The 15778-nt window shown below is 46.6% G+C and overlaps 1 protein-coding gene across 3 annotated transcripts in view; it reads left to right on the forward strand.

The window, feature by feature from the left end:
- The first annotated feature begins 15014 nt into the window (after positions 1 to 15014).
- PIDD1 (p53-induced death domain protein 1) overlaps positions 15015 to 15778 on the forward strand; it is a 28756-nt gene continuing 27992 nt past the window's right edge. For 2 of the 3 annotated variants that reach the window (XM_014582495.2, XM_006164420.3), the window contains exon 1: positions 15015 to 15332. The gene's annotated coding sequence lies outside the window, so the exon portion shown is untranslated. The remainder of the gene's footprint in view (positions 15333 to 15778) is intronic. The other variant, XM_014582497.2, reaches the window with a different exon arrangement.

A 15778-nucleotide genomic window follows, 5' to 3' on the forward strand; every position in this document is an offset into this window, starting at 1 on the left:
CAGGAAATACAGCGAATGAGCAAGGCCCTCTAAGGAAGAGGAGCACAGGAGGCCTTAATCTGGGGAGCCCAAGAAAGCTCCCCTGAGGTGGTGACATTGAGCTGAAAGACGAGAAAGAGTGGCCCTGCCAAGATCTGGGACAAACATGAGGCAGATGCCAAGGCAGTAAGATGACAAGAGTGGCTTATGCAGACAGTGCCAGCCTGTGTTGGGCTCCAGCGCAAACCCTCCTGTGTGTACTGCACCAAAGGCTGATGCAAACTTCACCCGGATTATGTAGCAGGCCTTAACCCTATTTTATGGAGGACGAAGTTAGGCACAGATATACTCAGTCACACATGTGGAATGAAGGGGGGAAACTCTCCTGGAAAGGATGGGACTTCTAACAGTCACAAAAGAACCCATCTAGTCTGTTTGTTTGTTTTGCCTTAAGGTGCATCCACTAGTGGGAGAAAGATAAGACAGAGGGCAAGTGAAAAGTCACCCCTGGAGGGGATGGCCAAGCATTCCCTTCTCTTCCATTCTGCTGGGATCCTGGGCTCACATGTACACGTATCCAGTGACATAAATGGTATGCCATCTGCCATCCCTGCCATTTCATGTTTTCAGCAGGGCTATGACAGGTCGTGATTGTTGTTTTTACTTGTTATCGGGCAGTGTGCTCACCAGAGAGAGGCAGAAGAGAGAGAGGGAAAGTGAGAAAGCAGCCCTGAATGGCCACACCATAATCCCTTCTCTATTCTCCTAAGGATTTTGAGTATTCACACACTCACCTGGCACATTTCTCAAACCACCAAGTCCAAGAATCCAGTGGCATAGCCAGTCATGCAGGATCCAGCTGCCTTAACCAGCACGCCACTGGCTGGCCCATGGTTCTTCTTCCTTTTCTTTTGAATTTGCTGGAGAGTGTGCGTACTCACTGGGGAGAGACAGAGAGGGAGAAAGAGAGAAAGCATCACCATGAGAAATGACCATGGCATGCCACACGCATCTCTCAGTATTTTGGGTATGCACACATATTTACCCAGCTATTTTTTCAAGCTGCCGAGTTTGGGACTCAAACCACCCAGTCAGCCATGTTGGATCCAGTCATCTTAATCACCATACTACTTGGCTGGCCACCGTGATTTTTTTTTTTTTTTAAGGTTTTGCCATAGGGTCTGTGCGCTTGCTAGAAAAAGAGAGAGAGAGAGAGACAGTGAGAGGGAAAGTGAGAAATCATCCCCTATGGGGGACAGCCACACCACAATCCCTTGTCCTCCATTCTCTGGGGATTTGGGGCATGCATACACATGTACCCAGTGTGATTTTGAAGCTGCCAGGTCTGGGAACTGAACCACAATCAACCATGTGGGAGTCTAGCACTTTAACTACCATGCCACCTGCTGGCATATGCACTCACCAGAAAAACACAGAGAGAAAAGGAAAGTGGGGAAATAGCCACCAGGTCTGGGACTAGAACAGCAGTCGGCCATGCAGGAGTCCAGAGCCCTAACCACCATACCACGTGCTGGCCTACCATAATTCTTTTGTAAGGGTGAAATAGTATATAACAACAGTTCCCATTGTAACATTTGCTTATGTATGCATACATGCATGTCAGAGAGTGGCTCACTAGAGACAGACACAGAGGGAGAAGAAGACACACCTCCACACACACACCCAAAGAGGGGTGTGGTTACAATGCAATCCCTTCTCCTTCACTTTCCTACCCTGTCAGGATTCGAAGCAAACATGCGCACATGCCCAGCGTGTTCTTCAGGCTGCCAGAACCAGTTCAAACTGTGCAGTCAGAAGTGGGATCTGGCTCTCTTAACCACTAGGCCATGGGCCAGCCCCAATTTTTTTTAGAGATTTTTGCTATAGGGCACATGTGCTTCCAGAGAGAGAGAAAGTGAGCAATGACCCGCAGGAGGGATGGCCATACCGCAGTCCCTTCTCCATTGTCCTCTCGGGACTGGGCCCAGCGTGAGTTCCAAGCCATCAGACCTGAGACTCGAACTGTAGTCAGCCATGTCGGAGTCCAGTGCCTGAACCACTGCACCACCCGCTGGCCCTGGCCAGCCCCTATTTTAACCAACTTTTTGTTTATTTTCTGCTAGAGGGCACATGTACTTGCCAGAGAGAGACAGAGATAAGAGAAAAGAGAAAGCACCCCCACCCCCAGGGGGATTGCCATGCTGCAATCTCTTCTCCATCTCTCCCTGCTCTTAGGATTTTGGGTGCACACACTCAGGCACCTGGCATTTTACCCACTGGACTGCCTCAGCATCAGACTATGGAGCTGGCCCCCATTTTAATCCCTTATTTCTATTTATTTATTTATTTATTGGCAAGATTATTGCTATAGGGCGCGTGCGCTCGCCAGACAGAGAGAGACAGAGAGACAGAAAGCGAGAAATCACTCCCCAGGGGGGATGGCCACGCCACAATCCTTTCTCCATTCTCCTCTCGGGATCTTGGGCACGCACGCACACGAGCCCAGCGTGAGTTTTAAGCCACCAGGTCCGGGACACAAACTGCGGTCGACTACGTGGGAGTCCAGCAACATAGCCATTACGCTAACTGCTGGTTCCCTCTATTTATTTATTTTTAAGAGACATTTTTGCTATAGGGCACATGTGCTCGCTGGAGAGATAGACAGAGAGATAAAAGGTGAGAAATCACACACACACACACCATTGCCATACCCCAATCCCTTCTCTTACTTTCCTCTTACTTTCTCCTCTCAGGATTTTGGGCACGCATGTGGATGTGCCCAGCGTGAATATTTTTTAGAGAGTTTTTTTTTTTTTTTTTTTTAAGAGAGATTTTTGCTTTAAAGCAAAAACCATGTGCTTGCTAGGACCAGCAGTTAGAGTAATGGCTATGTTGCTGAACTCCCATGTCGACTGCAGTTCAAGCCCTGGACCCAGTGGCTTAAACTCACGCTGAGCACGTGTGTTTGCGTGCCCAAGATTCTGAGAGAATGGAGGAGAAGGGATTGCGGCATGGCCATCCTCCCTGGGGGGTGATTTCTCGCTTTCTGTCTCTCTGTGTCTCTCTGGTGAGCGCATGCACTCTAGCAAATGAGCAAGAGATTTTTGCTATAGGACACATGCACTCGCCAGAGAGACAGAGACAGAGAGACGAAAAGCGAGAAATCAGGACCAGCGGGTGGCGTGGTGGTTAAGGCGCTGCACATTCCCACATGGCTGACCATGGTTTGAGTCCTGGACCTGGTGGTTTGCTTTCTCACTTTCCCTCTTTCTCTCTCTCTCTCTCACTGTGTATCTATCTGGTCAAATTAAAAAATAAAATGAGTGAATGATGAAAATAAATAAATAATTCTTTTTTTTTTTTGAGAGGTTTTTTAGCTATAGGGTGCATGCGCTCGCCAGACAGACAGAGAGAGACATAGAGACAGAAAGTGAGAAATCACCCCCCAGGGGGGATGGCCATGCCGCAATCCCTTCTCCTCCATTCTCCTCTCGGGATCTTGGGCACGCACGCACATGCACCCGGCCTGGGTTTTAAGCCACCGGGTCCGGGACTCGAACTGCGGTCAACTACGTGGGAGTCCAGCGACATAGCCATTACACTAACTGCTGGTTCCCAGTAAATAAATAATTCTTTAGAAAAAAAAAAGGTGAGAAATCACCCCCTAGGGAGAATGTCCACACAGCAATCTCCTCTTGAGATTTTGGGCACACATGCACATCTGCCCCCTGAGCCGGGTGTAGGACCTGAGATGCAGTCGACTATGTGGGAGTCCAGCAATGTAACTACCACACTGTCTGTTGGTCCCAAAATAAAACGGGCACTAGACTCCCACTAGGCCAACAGCGTGTGGCTCAAGTCCCAGATCTGATGGCTTGCTTTCTCAATTTCTTTCACTCTCTCTTTTTCTCTCGCTCTGGTCCTCTCTGGTCAAGATAAAAATACATAAATGGGAGCCAGCAGATGGTGCAGTAGTTAAGGTGCTGGACCCCCACATGGTCAACCATGGTTTGAGTCCCAGATCTGGCAGCTTGCTTTCTCACTTTCCCTTTCTCTCTCTCTCTGGTCAAATTAAAAAATAACAAATAAAATAAATAATTCTTTGAAAAAATAAAGTTAAATAAAATAATTACTGGGGCCAGCAGGTAGCGTGGTGGTTAAGGGCAATGGACTCCCACAGGACCGACTGTGCTTCGAGTTCAGACCTGCTGGCTTGCTTTCTCACTTTCTTTCATACTCTGTCCCTCTCTGGTCAAATTAAAATAAATAAATAAAATTTTAAAAATAATTATTAAGGGGCCAGGAGATGGTGTGGTAGTTGAGGCGCTGGACTCCCACATAGCTGACTGTGGTTCAAGTCCCAGACCAGATGGCTTGCTTTCTCCCTCTCTCTCTTTGGTAAAAAATTTAAATAAATAAAATTAAATAAATAGTTACTTTAAAAATAAATAAATAAATCTTTTTTTTTTTTTTAGATGTTTTTGCTATAGGGCACATACATTCGCCAGAAAGGCAGAGAGAGAGACAGAGAGACAGAAAGCAAGCAATCACCCCCCAGGGGGATGGCCATGCCGCAATCCCTTCTCCTCCCTTCTCCTCTTGGGATCTTGGGCATGTATGTACATGTGCCTGGTGTGAGTTTAAGCCGCCAGGTCCGGGACTCAAACAGCAGTCAGCTACATGGGGTCCAGTGATAGCCATTACACCAACTGCTGGTCCCCAGTCTCATGTAATTAATCTCTCTTCTGTTGTGGCCCGATCTTTCCATTTAAATTTTGGAAGATAACATTCAACTCCAGATTTGTCCCTACCATTAAATTGGCCATTTTCTTTATTTTTTATTTCTTAATTTTTTTTTTAAGAGGATATTTTTTTGGCTATAGGGCTCATGTGCTCGCCAGAAAGACAGAGAGAGACAGAGAGACAGAAAGCAAGAAATCACCCACCAGGGGGGATGGCTATGCTATAATTCCTTCTCCTCCATTCTCTTCTCAGGATCTTAGGCATGCACACACACCCAGCATCAGTTTAAGCCACCAGGTCTGGGACCCAAACCACAATTAACTACATGGGAGTCCAACAACATAGCCATTATGCCAACTGCTGGTCCCTGCTTTTGAACTCATTTCTGTGTGTCTGTCTTTAGTTTTCCTGGTATAGCGCTCCCTTCAGAACTTCTTGGAGAGCTGCTCTGGCCTTGGTAAATTCTTTCAGGTTTTGTTTATTTGAGAATGTTTTTGTCTTTTCTTCCCATAGAAAGGATAATCTTGCTCGGTATAGTATTCTTGGTTGAAATTGTTTTTCGCTTAACATTTGGAGGTATAGTATTCTTGGTTGAAATTGTTTTTCGCTTAACATTTGGAATATATTTTCCCGTTCTTTCCTCGTTAGAATTGTTTTCAATGAGAGGTCCGCTGTCAGTTCGATGGGAAATCCTTTGACAGTAACTTAACGATTCTCTCTTGCCAATTTTAGTATCTTGTCTTTGTGGTTTTGGTCAACCTGGCTATAATGTGTCTTAGAGAAGATCTTAAGTTGACTCTATGTGGGTTCTTTGTATTGGGTCTGGGTCTTTGAGTGCCTCTCTAGGTTCAGAAAGTTTTCTCTCAGGATTTCATGGACTAGATTCTCAATGCTGTATTAGCCTCTTCATCTCCTGGGATGCCAATTATCTGGATGTTTGGATGTTTAATGGAACCTAGTATTTCTCGTGTATTATTCTAACTTTGGGGGGCTATTTTCTCAGTCTTCATGGTGAATTTTTCTAGGGCAGAGATTCTGTCTTTAACCTCTGAGATTTAATTTTCTGCATGATCTAATATGCTTTTTCTTTTTTTGAGAAGTTTTTGCTATAGGGCGCATGCACTCGCCAGACAGACAGAGACAGAGAGACAGAAAGCGAGAAATCACCCCCCAGGAGGGATGGCCATGCCGCAATCCCTTCTCCTCCATTCTCCTCTTGGGATCTTGGGCACGCACACACACACCCGGCATGAGTTTTAAGCCACCGGGTCCAGGACTTGAACCGCGGTCGACTACATGGGAGTCCAATGACATAGCCATTATGCTAACTGCTGGTCCCTCCACTTGATTTTTTTTTTTTTTTATGGTGAGTATTTCCTCTTTCAGATCATGTGAGAACTTCCTCACCTCCTGGAACTCATTGGCTCTTTGCTCCTGCATCTTCTGGAGTTTGTTGTGCCTCTCTCTCCTCTTGCATCTCTGTTAGCTTTGTTGCCATGAATATTCTAAATTAATTATCTGACATTTCTACGAGTTCCATTGTACTGTCTGTGGATGAAGAGGAGTTAATTCTTTTCCCTTGGGGGCGAGGTATTTTCTTGGCTTCTCACATTTCTTGTGCCTCTGTGGTGGTCTCTGGTCGTCTGATGGGCTATAGGTTTCTTCTTAATTGCTTGGAGTTCAGTCTGGGCATTCAGAGGTGTGCACGGGAGGTGATGTGCAATCTCTCTGCAGTTCCATTTTCGCCCTTTGTGTGGCAGATTCAGAGAGAACTGAGGAATATTCTGACCCTAATAGTACTCAGATGTGTGGCTACTGTTCACTTCAACCTGTCTAGACACTCAGTGTGTGGAGGCACTCTCTAGATTGGGGTCTGGGGGGTGAAGTCTCAGTAAAAAATCTTCAGCAGTCTTTGTCCCTGAAAGGAGTAGTTCACAGCTCAAATGCAGGAGTCTTCTTCCAGGGTGAGTTTTTAAGCCGCTGGGTTCAGGACTCGAACTACAGTCGACTACGTGGGAGTCCAGTGATGTAACCATTATGCCATCTGCTAGTCCCCCAGTATGAGTTTTTTTTTTTTTTTTTTTTTTCCCCCAGTATGAGTTTTAAGCCACTGAGTCCAGGATGCAACCCACGGTCAACTATGTGGGAGTCCGGCGATGTAACCACTATTACACCATCTACTTGTCCCCATTTTAGCCATTTCTAAGTGTACAATTCGGTAACATTAAGTGCATCCCATGGTTGAGCCATCACCCATGAACTTTCTTACCGTGAATTTTGGAGTAGAATGGCAGGAGTAGGAGTGGGGTCAGCACATGGCATAGTGGTTATGTTGCTAGACACCTACATGGCCGACTGCACTTGTACTACCAGGCCTGCTGGCATGAAACGCACGTTGGTGCACACGTGTGTGTGTGCCCAAGATCCCAGGAGGAAAATGGAGCACAAGGGATTGTGGCATGGCCATCCCCGGGGAGGGGGGGTGATTTCTCATTTTCCCTCTCATTGTCTCTGTCTCTGTTTCTCTCTCTCTGGCGAATGTATACACCCTAAGGCAAAAAGCTCTCAAAGAAAGTAAAAAAAGAAAAGACATGGCAGGAGTAACTGGAAACACGGCCATTACAGAAAGAAATTAAAGAAAGAAAGAAAAAAAATGGGCCATTAAATTTCCCACTTCTCTCTTCCTGGAAACCACTATTCTACTTTTTTTTTTTTTTTTTTTTTTTAAGAATTATTGGGACCAAAAAAAAAAAGAATTATTGGGACCAAGACCAGCAGGTGATGTGGTGGTTAAGGTGCTGGTCACTCCCATATGGCCAACCACAGTTTGAGTCCCGGACCTGGTAGCTTGCTTTCTCACATTCTCTCTCTCTCTCTCTGGTCAAATTAAAATGAATAAATAAAAAAATAAAAATAAAAAAGATCCCCAGGGGAACAATCAACAGGGTCACACAGTCAATATTCAATAAATATTCATTTTTTTTTTAAAAAAAAGAATTATTGGGACCAGCAGTTAGCGTAACGGCTATGTTGCTGGACTCCTATGTCGTTGACCGTAGTTCGAGTCCCGGATCTGGTGGCTAAAACTCACGCCGGGCGCATGTGCGTGTGTGCCCAAGATCCCAAGAGAAGAATGGAGGAGAAGGGATTGGGTGTGGCCATCCCCCCTGGGGGGTGATTTCTCGCTTTGTCTCTGTCTCTCTCTGTCTTTCTGGCGAGCGCATGCACCCTGTAGCAAAAACCTCTCCAAAAAAAAAAGAATTATTTATTGGGAGGGGCGGCAGGAGACATGGTGGTTAAGGGTGCTGGACTCCCACGTGGCCAACTGTAGTTCGAGTCCTGGACCTGGTTGTTTCCTTTCTCACTTTCCTCTCTCCCTTTCACTCTGTCCCTCTCTGGTCCAATTAATTAATTAATTAATTAAAAGTTAAATAAAATAATTCTTTGGGAAAAAATAGAGAATTATTTATTGGGGCCAGCAGGTTTGTGGTGGTTAAGGCCACTGGACTCCCACATGGTAGACTGTGGTCAGAGTCCCAGACCTGGCGGTTTGCTTTCTTACTTCTCCTCTCGCTCTCTCTCTCCTGCTCTCACTCTGTCCCTTTCTGGTGAAATTAAAATAAATAAATAGGGACCAGCAGTTGGCAGGATGGCTATGTTGCTGGACTCTCATGTAGTCAACTGCAGTTTGAGTCCCGGACCTGGTGGCTTAAACTCACGCCAGGCGCGTGCGCGCGCGCGTGTGTGTGTGTGTGTGTGTGTGTGCTCATGGGCGTGGCCATCCCTCCTAGGGGGTGAGTTTTCGCTTTCTGTCTCTCTCTCTCTGTCTGTCTGGTGAGCGCATGTGCCCTATGGCAAAAACCTCTCCAAAAACAAATAAATAAATAATTAGAGAATAAATTAAAAATAGTAAAAATAAATTTTCTTTATGAGACAGATTTTTGCTATAAGTCATGTGTGCTCACCAGAGGAACAGAGAGAGACAAAGAGAAAGCTAGAAGTCACCCTCTGGGGGAGGGCCGAGCCACAATCCCTTCTCCTCCATTCTCCTCTCGGGATCTTGGGCACACATGCACAAACACGCCTGGTTTAAGTTTTAAGTTGCCAGGTCTGGGACTCGAATTGCAGTCGACTACATGGGAGTTCAGCGACATAACCATTATGTCAACTGATGGTCCCATTTTATTTTATTTTATTTATTTTTTTTTAAAGAATTATTTTATTGGGGAACTAGCAGTTAGCGTAATGGCTATGTCGCTGGACTCCCACGTAGTCGACTGCGGTTCGCGTCCCAGACCCGGTGGCTTAAAACTCACACCAGGCACATGTGCCTCTCAAAAAAAAAAAGAATTATTTTATTTAATTTTATTCATTCATTCATTCATTCACTCGTCATTAGACGAGAGAGAGACATGGAGAGAGCAAGAGAGGGAAAGTGAGAAAGCAGGCCACCACGTCCGGGACTCTAACTGCAGTTGGCCACGTGAGAGCTCAGCGCTCCTAACCACCATGCCACCTGCTGGCCCCTATTTAACTTTATTTCTTCTTCTTCTTCAATTTCACCAGAGAAAGACAAAGAGAGAGTGTGTGAAAGAGACAGAGGGAGAATGAGAAAGCAAGACACCAGGTCCAGGACTCGAACCATAGTTGGCCGTGTGGGAGTCCAGCGCCCTTGACCACCATGCCACCTGCCGACCCCTATTCTGTTTGTTTTTTTTTTCCTGTTCTTTCCCTTAGGGTGCATGCACTAGCTGGAGAGAGAGAGACAGAGAACGTAAGAGGGAAAGTGAGAAATAATCCCCCAGGGAGGATGGCTACACCACAATCCCTTTTCTTCTATTCTCTCCCAGGTTCTTGGGCACACATGCACCTGTGTCTGGTCTGAGCCTCAGGCCACCGAGTCTAGGAATTGAACTGTGGTTGGCCATGTGGGAGTCCAGCAATGTAACTGCTACACCATCTGCTGGCCCCACGATTCTACTTTCTAAGTCAATGACTTTGACGATTTTTTAAAAAGAATTATTTATTTAATTTCATTTGTTATTAATATAATTTTCCAATTTGATGCGAGAGAGACAGAGAGAAAGGGAAAGCAGGAAAGCAAGCCACCAGATCCAGATCCAGGACTTGAACCGTAGTCGGCCATATGGGAATCCAGCGCCTCTATCCACCATGCCACCAGCCGGCCACTGATTTTGACTATTCTAACTATCTCGTATCAGTGGAATTATATAGTATTCCATGGTATTTGTCCTTTTGTGTATAGCTTCTTTCACCATAATAATAATAATAATTATTATTATTATTTGCTATTGGGCATGTGAGCTTACCCAAGGGACAGAGAGAGACAAAAAGACAAAGAGACAGAAAGCGAGAAATCACCCCCGGGGGGGATGGGCACGCCGCAATCCCTTCTCCTCCCTTCTCCTCTAGGAATTTTGGGCACGCACATGCGCCCGGCGTGTATTAAGTCACTGGGTCCAGGAACCGGAACCACAGCTGAGAACATGGGAGTCCAGTAACGTTACCATTACACCGTCTGCTGGTCCCTCAGCATACATTGTTCTTTTTTTTTTGAAATTATTTATTATATTGTATTGTATTTGTTATTATTATTATTATTATTTTAATTTGACCAGAGAGAGACACATAGAAAAAGAGAAAGTGAGAAAGTAAGCCGCCAGGTCCGGGATTCGAACTGCCGTCGGCCATGTGGGAGTCCAGCACCTCAACCTGTACACCACCTGCCAGCTCCCAGCACATTTTTAAGGTTAATTCATTTTGTGTAGCATGTATTAAAAACTCATTCCTTTTTAAGGCTGAGTAACATTCCTGTGATTATCTGTCGTTGCTGTTTGTCTTTGCTTTTTTGTATGCATGGGAGAGAGAGAAAGCGAGACAGACTCTCTTGGGTCTGTCACACCCCGAGATCTCCTTTCCCCGGCCCTCAGGATCCCGAGCTGACCTCGGTAGGGGTGGAGAGACCCAAAATCAGTCCTGGAAGGTGCTGTGTTTCTGCTGAGCCACGCAGCTAGGCCTGATGGTGTTGTTTTTCAGCTTTTTAAAGGAGGCTTTTGCTCACATCAGAGACAGTGAGAGAGAAAGTGAGAAATCACCCCCCAGGGGGATGGCCACGCCACAATCGCTTCTCCATTCTCCTCTTGGGATTTTGGGCACATATGTACATGCACCCGGCATGAGTTTTAAGGCACTGGATCTGGGACTAGAAATTGTGGTCAACTATATGGGAGTTCAGGGACCTAACCGTTACGCCATCTGCTAGTCCATGTTTCTTTTTTTATAATGATTATTTATTAAATTTTATTTATTCATTCATTTATTTTTAATTTGACAGAGAGAAATAGAGAGAGAGAGAAAAAGAGGGAAAGTGAGAAAACAAACCACCAGGTCTGGGACTCGAACCTTGGTCAGCCACATGGGAGTGTCCAGCACCTTAACCACCATGCCACCTGTTGGTCCCCTCATGTTTTTGTTTTTTAATTATTTTTTTAAAGAAGTATTTTATTTAACTTTGTTTATTATTATCATCATTATTATTTTCCAGTTTAATCAGAGAGAGACATAGAGAGAGAGAGGAAATGAGAAAGCAAGCCGCCAGGTCTGAGATTTGAACCATGGTCAGCCATGTGGGAGTCCAGCACCTTTAGCCCCCAAGCCCCCTGCCAGCCCCTTTTTTTTATTTTTTTTTTTTTTTAAGAGTTATTTTAGGGGGCCAGCAGGTGGCATGGTGGTTAAGGTGCGAAATGCAGTCAACTACATGGGAGTCCAGTGACATAGCCATAACACCAACTGCTGGTCCCAGTTGGGACCTGGTGGTTTAAAACTCACGCTGGGCGCGTGTGCATGCATGCCCAAGATCCCGAGAGGAGAATGGAGAAGGGATTGTGGCGTGGCCATCTGCCCTGGGGGTGATTTCTCACTTTCTGTCTCTCTCTGTGTCTCTCTCTGTCTTTCTGGTGAGCATACATGCCATACAGCAAAAATAAAATCTGGGCCAACCAGTGGCATAGTGGTTGAGGCAGCTGGATCCCACATGGCAGATGGCAAGATTCAAGTCCCAAACCCAGAAGCTTGAAAAACCCTCCAGGCACATGTGTGTGCATGCCCAAAATCCAAAAGGAAAAACGGAGGGGATTTTAACATGGCCACCCCCATGGGGGGATGCCTTCTCACTTTCTCTCTGTTTCTGTCCAGCAAAGGCATGTGCCTTTTGCTAGAGTATGTCCTTTAGCAAAATTTAAATTAAAGACAATTTGCTTTAAGGTCAACAGGTGGATGATGGTTAAAGTGCTGGATCCCAGGGCCAGCAGGTGGCATGGTGGCTAAGGTGCTGGACTCCCACATGGTTGACTGCAGTTCAAATCCTAAACCTGGTGGCTTGAAATTCATGCTGGCCACTTGTGTGTGCATGCCCAAAATCCCATGAGGAGGACGGAGGACAAGAGACCGCAGCGTAGCCCTTTCCCAGGACGGTGGTTTCTTACTTTCCCCTCCCTCTGCCTGTCCCAGTCTCTCTCCAGTGAGCACATCTGCTCTATGGCAAAAATCTGGTTTTTTTAAGGGACCGGAAGTTGGCATAATGGCTATGTCACTAGACTCCCATGTAGTCAACCATGGTTTGAGTCCCAGACCTGGTGGCTTAAACTCACGCCAGGCATGTGTGCATGTGTACCCAAGATCCTGAGAGGAGGATGGAGGAGAAGGGATTGCGGCGTGGCCATTCCCTGAGGTATGATTTCTTGCTTTCTGTCTTTCTGTTTCTGTCTTTCTGGCGAGCACATGCGCCCTATAGCAAAACACAAAAAAAAAAAAAAAAAAAGAAAAGAAAAAGAAAAAGAGGGACCAACAGTTAGCGTAATGGCTATATTGCTGAACTCCCACATAGCTGACTGCAGTTTGAATCCCGAACCGGGTGACTTAAACTCACACTGGACACGTGTGCATGCGTGCCCAAGATCCCCAGAGGAGAATGGAGGAGAAGGGATTGCGGTGTGGCCATTCCCCCCTGGGGGGTGATTTCTCGCTTTCTGTCTCTCTGTCTCTCTGGCAAGCGCACATGCCCTATAGCAAAAATCTCTCCAAAAAAAAAAGAGAGAGAAAGAAAACAAATCTTTTTAAAAAATCTAGTAACAGGGATCAGTAATTGGCATAGTGGTTAAGGCGCTGGACTCCCACATGGTCGACCGTGGTTCAAGTCCTGGTCCTGGTGGCTTGCTTTCTCACTTTCTCTGTCTCTCTCTGGTTAAAATAAAATAAGTAAATGAATGAATAAAATTAAAAATAAATCATTAAAAAAAGAAAAAGAAGTAGATAAATAAATGAAGTTGGATAAAGCACTCTTTTAAAAGCTCTAATGATAATAACGGTAATGGTGAAACGAGGGCCAGCAGATGGCGGCCACTTTGCCGCTGGACTCCCATGTGACATCGCAGTTGCCCTAAGGCAAAGCCTCTTAAAAACAAAACAGAGATTTAACAAAATAAAGTCCTTCTCTGGGTCAGCCATTGGCGTGGTGGTTAGCACGGCTGGATCCCACAAGACCGACAGCACAACTGCGGAGTTCGAGTGAGATATCTTTTTTTTTTTTTTTACTTAACAAAATGTTTATTATGGAAATGTACATGACCTGATTTTTACATCACAGTAAAAACGGGCCTGTTGACAAGGGGACCTGGGCTTTTCTGGTGAACAGCCATTATTTATACTCGTCCCAAGGCTTCTAACATGATGCTACTATTTCCCGTGTTACCATTCCAGTGCTGTCCTGTTGCCCACGAGTTGCCATCTCCGCACACTCATCTATCACGAGATTCATCAATGGATCAGATCCCCGCAGTATTCCTTGGGCATGTCTGCCACCATTTAATTTTAATGATAACTTCTTGTCCATAAATTTTTTCAATTCGGGAGGGTGAGCTTTTCTCATGGTACCAACTCAGCGGGCTCAGGGATGCCTTTGAACGGAATTCTCGGCCTCTTCCGAGTGAGATATCTTGAAGTATACACTGGACACACGTGTGCGCGTGCGTGTGAGTGGATGCACGCCCATCCCAGCTGGGGCATGCTTTCTCACCCCCTCCCTGGAGTGCATGCGCCATACGGCAGAATGAAAATAAATAAATAAGTGAAATAAAATGGTTCCTAATAAAAAAACTTAGAAAGTCCTGGGGCCCTCAGGTGGTGTGGTGGTTAAGGTAGTGGACTCCCACGTGGCTGACAGCGGTTGGAGTCCCAGGCCTGCCAGTTTGTTTCCTCGCTTTCTCTCTCTGGTGAGTGCATGTGTCCTATAGCAAACTTAAAAATACTGATAGTAAGATGTAAAATTAAGGAACCATCAGATGGTGTAATGGCTACATCACTGGACTCCCACAGAGTTAACCGTGGTTCAAGTCCTGGATCTGGCAGCTTAAAACTCGCACTGGGCATGTGCATACGTGCCCAAGATCCCAGGAGGTGAATGGATTGTAGTATGGCCCCTGGGGGGGAGGGTGATCTTTCCCTTTCTGTCTCTCTGTCTCTCCAGCGAGCACACATGCTCTATTGCAAAAATCTTTCTGAGGATAAAAAAAAAAGAGATGAGGCCAGCAGGTGGCATGGTGGTTAAGGTGCTGGACTCCCACATGGCTGACTGCAGTTCGAGTCCTGGACCTGGCAGCTTACTCCCTCACTTTTCTTCTCTCTCTGTCTCTGGTCAACTTGAAAAAAATAAAGAGTATGGGCCAGCAGATGGCGTGGCGGTTAAAGGCCCTGGACTTCTATGTGGCTGACCACGGTTTGAGTCCTGGACCTGGTGGCTTGCTTTCTCCTCTCTCTCTCTCTCTCTGTCCCTCTCTGGTCAAATTAAAATAAATAAGTTAAATCATTCTTTAAAAAAAAAAAAGTAAAAATAATGACAGTGGGGCTGGTAGGTGGCATGGTGATTTAGGCGCTGGACTCCCACATAGCCAACCACAGTTCAAGTCCCGAACCTGGCAGCTTACTTTCTCACTGTCCCTTTCTCCCTCTCTGGTTAAATCATTCTTTAAAAAAAAAAAATTAAAAATAATGACAGTGGGGCTGGTAGGTGGCATGGTGATTTAGGCGCTGGACTCCCACATAGCCAACCACAGTTCAAGTCCCGAACCTGGCAGCTTACTTTCTCACTGTCCCTTTCTCCCTCTCTGTCTCTCTCTTGTCAAAATTGAAGAATAATGATAATAAATAAAAATTTAAAAATATTTAAAAAGCATATCTATCTAATAAATAATTCTAAAAATAAATATTTTCAATTCCTTCTGGCAGCTCCATGGAAACTGAATGCTAAGGGGCTGGGAGGCCTGGTGGGAAGGGGACCAGGCTGGTTTCAAGGCCAGCTGGGGGATGGGGGCCGGGGTGCACACGATGTAATCTGCAGAACAGCAGCAGTAAGGCGCTCCTTTGTTCCTTTGGGACACCTGCCCTGCTGGCTGAGGAAGGCTGGTCAGTGAGCAGGCGCAGGCCTGTCCTGGCTCATGGATAGCAGGGAGGCGGGCAGGCAGACGGGGTTGAAGTACTCGGCTCTCACACTCACCAGCAGAGTCAGATCTCTCAGAGCCCGCTTTTCCTCCCCGGTGAGTCGGATGAGGGTTCAGGAAGGAGGGCCTGGAAACCCACTGCCTGGGCAACTGGACCAGTGTAAGGAGGGACATCTGAGTCACAGCCGGGTCTGGTCTCTGGAGTGCCTGAGAAGAGGTCCCGGAAGGCTTCCCGGAGGAGGCCGTGGGTCTGGCTTCTAGCTGGCAGTGAGGGTGGGGCAACGTCTGCAACCAGCTCCTAGGAGTCGCACACCTCCCCTCCCTCCCCTCCCACCCACCTGCGCCCAGGGATCGCCCCTGGGACCCGGCTGCACAGCCCCAGAGCGGGCCGAGGGCCCCAGGAACCTCTGAAAGGACGGCTCCGGAGTGGGTGTCGGGCAGGCTGGACACGCAAACGGAGGGCGGCTACCAGGAAGCCGAGTGCAGCCGGGCTGCGGACGGACAGACGGCGGCAGCCGCGGAAACCTGTCCAGGGCACGGGC

The sequence above is a fragment of the Tupaia chinensis genome, unplaced genomic scaffold, assembly GCF_000334495.1.
Source record: "Tupaia chinensis unplaced genomic scaffold, TupChi_1.0 Scaffold143624_1, whole genome shotgun sequence".
NCBI classification, from domain to species: domain Eukaryota; kingdom Metazoa; phylum Chordata; class Mammalia; order Scandentia; family Tupaiidae; genus Tupaia; species Tupaia belangeri.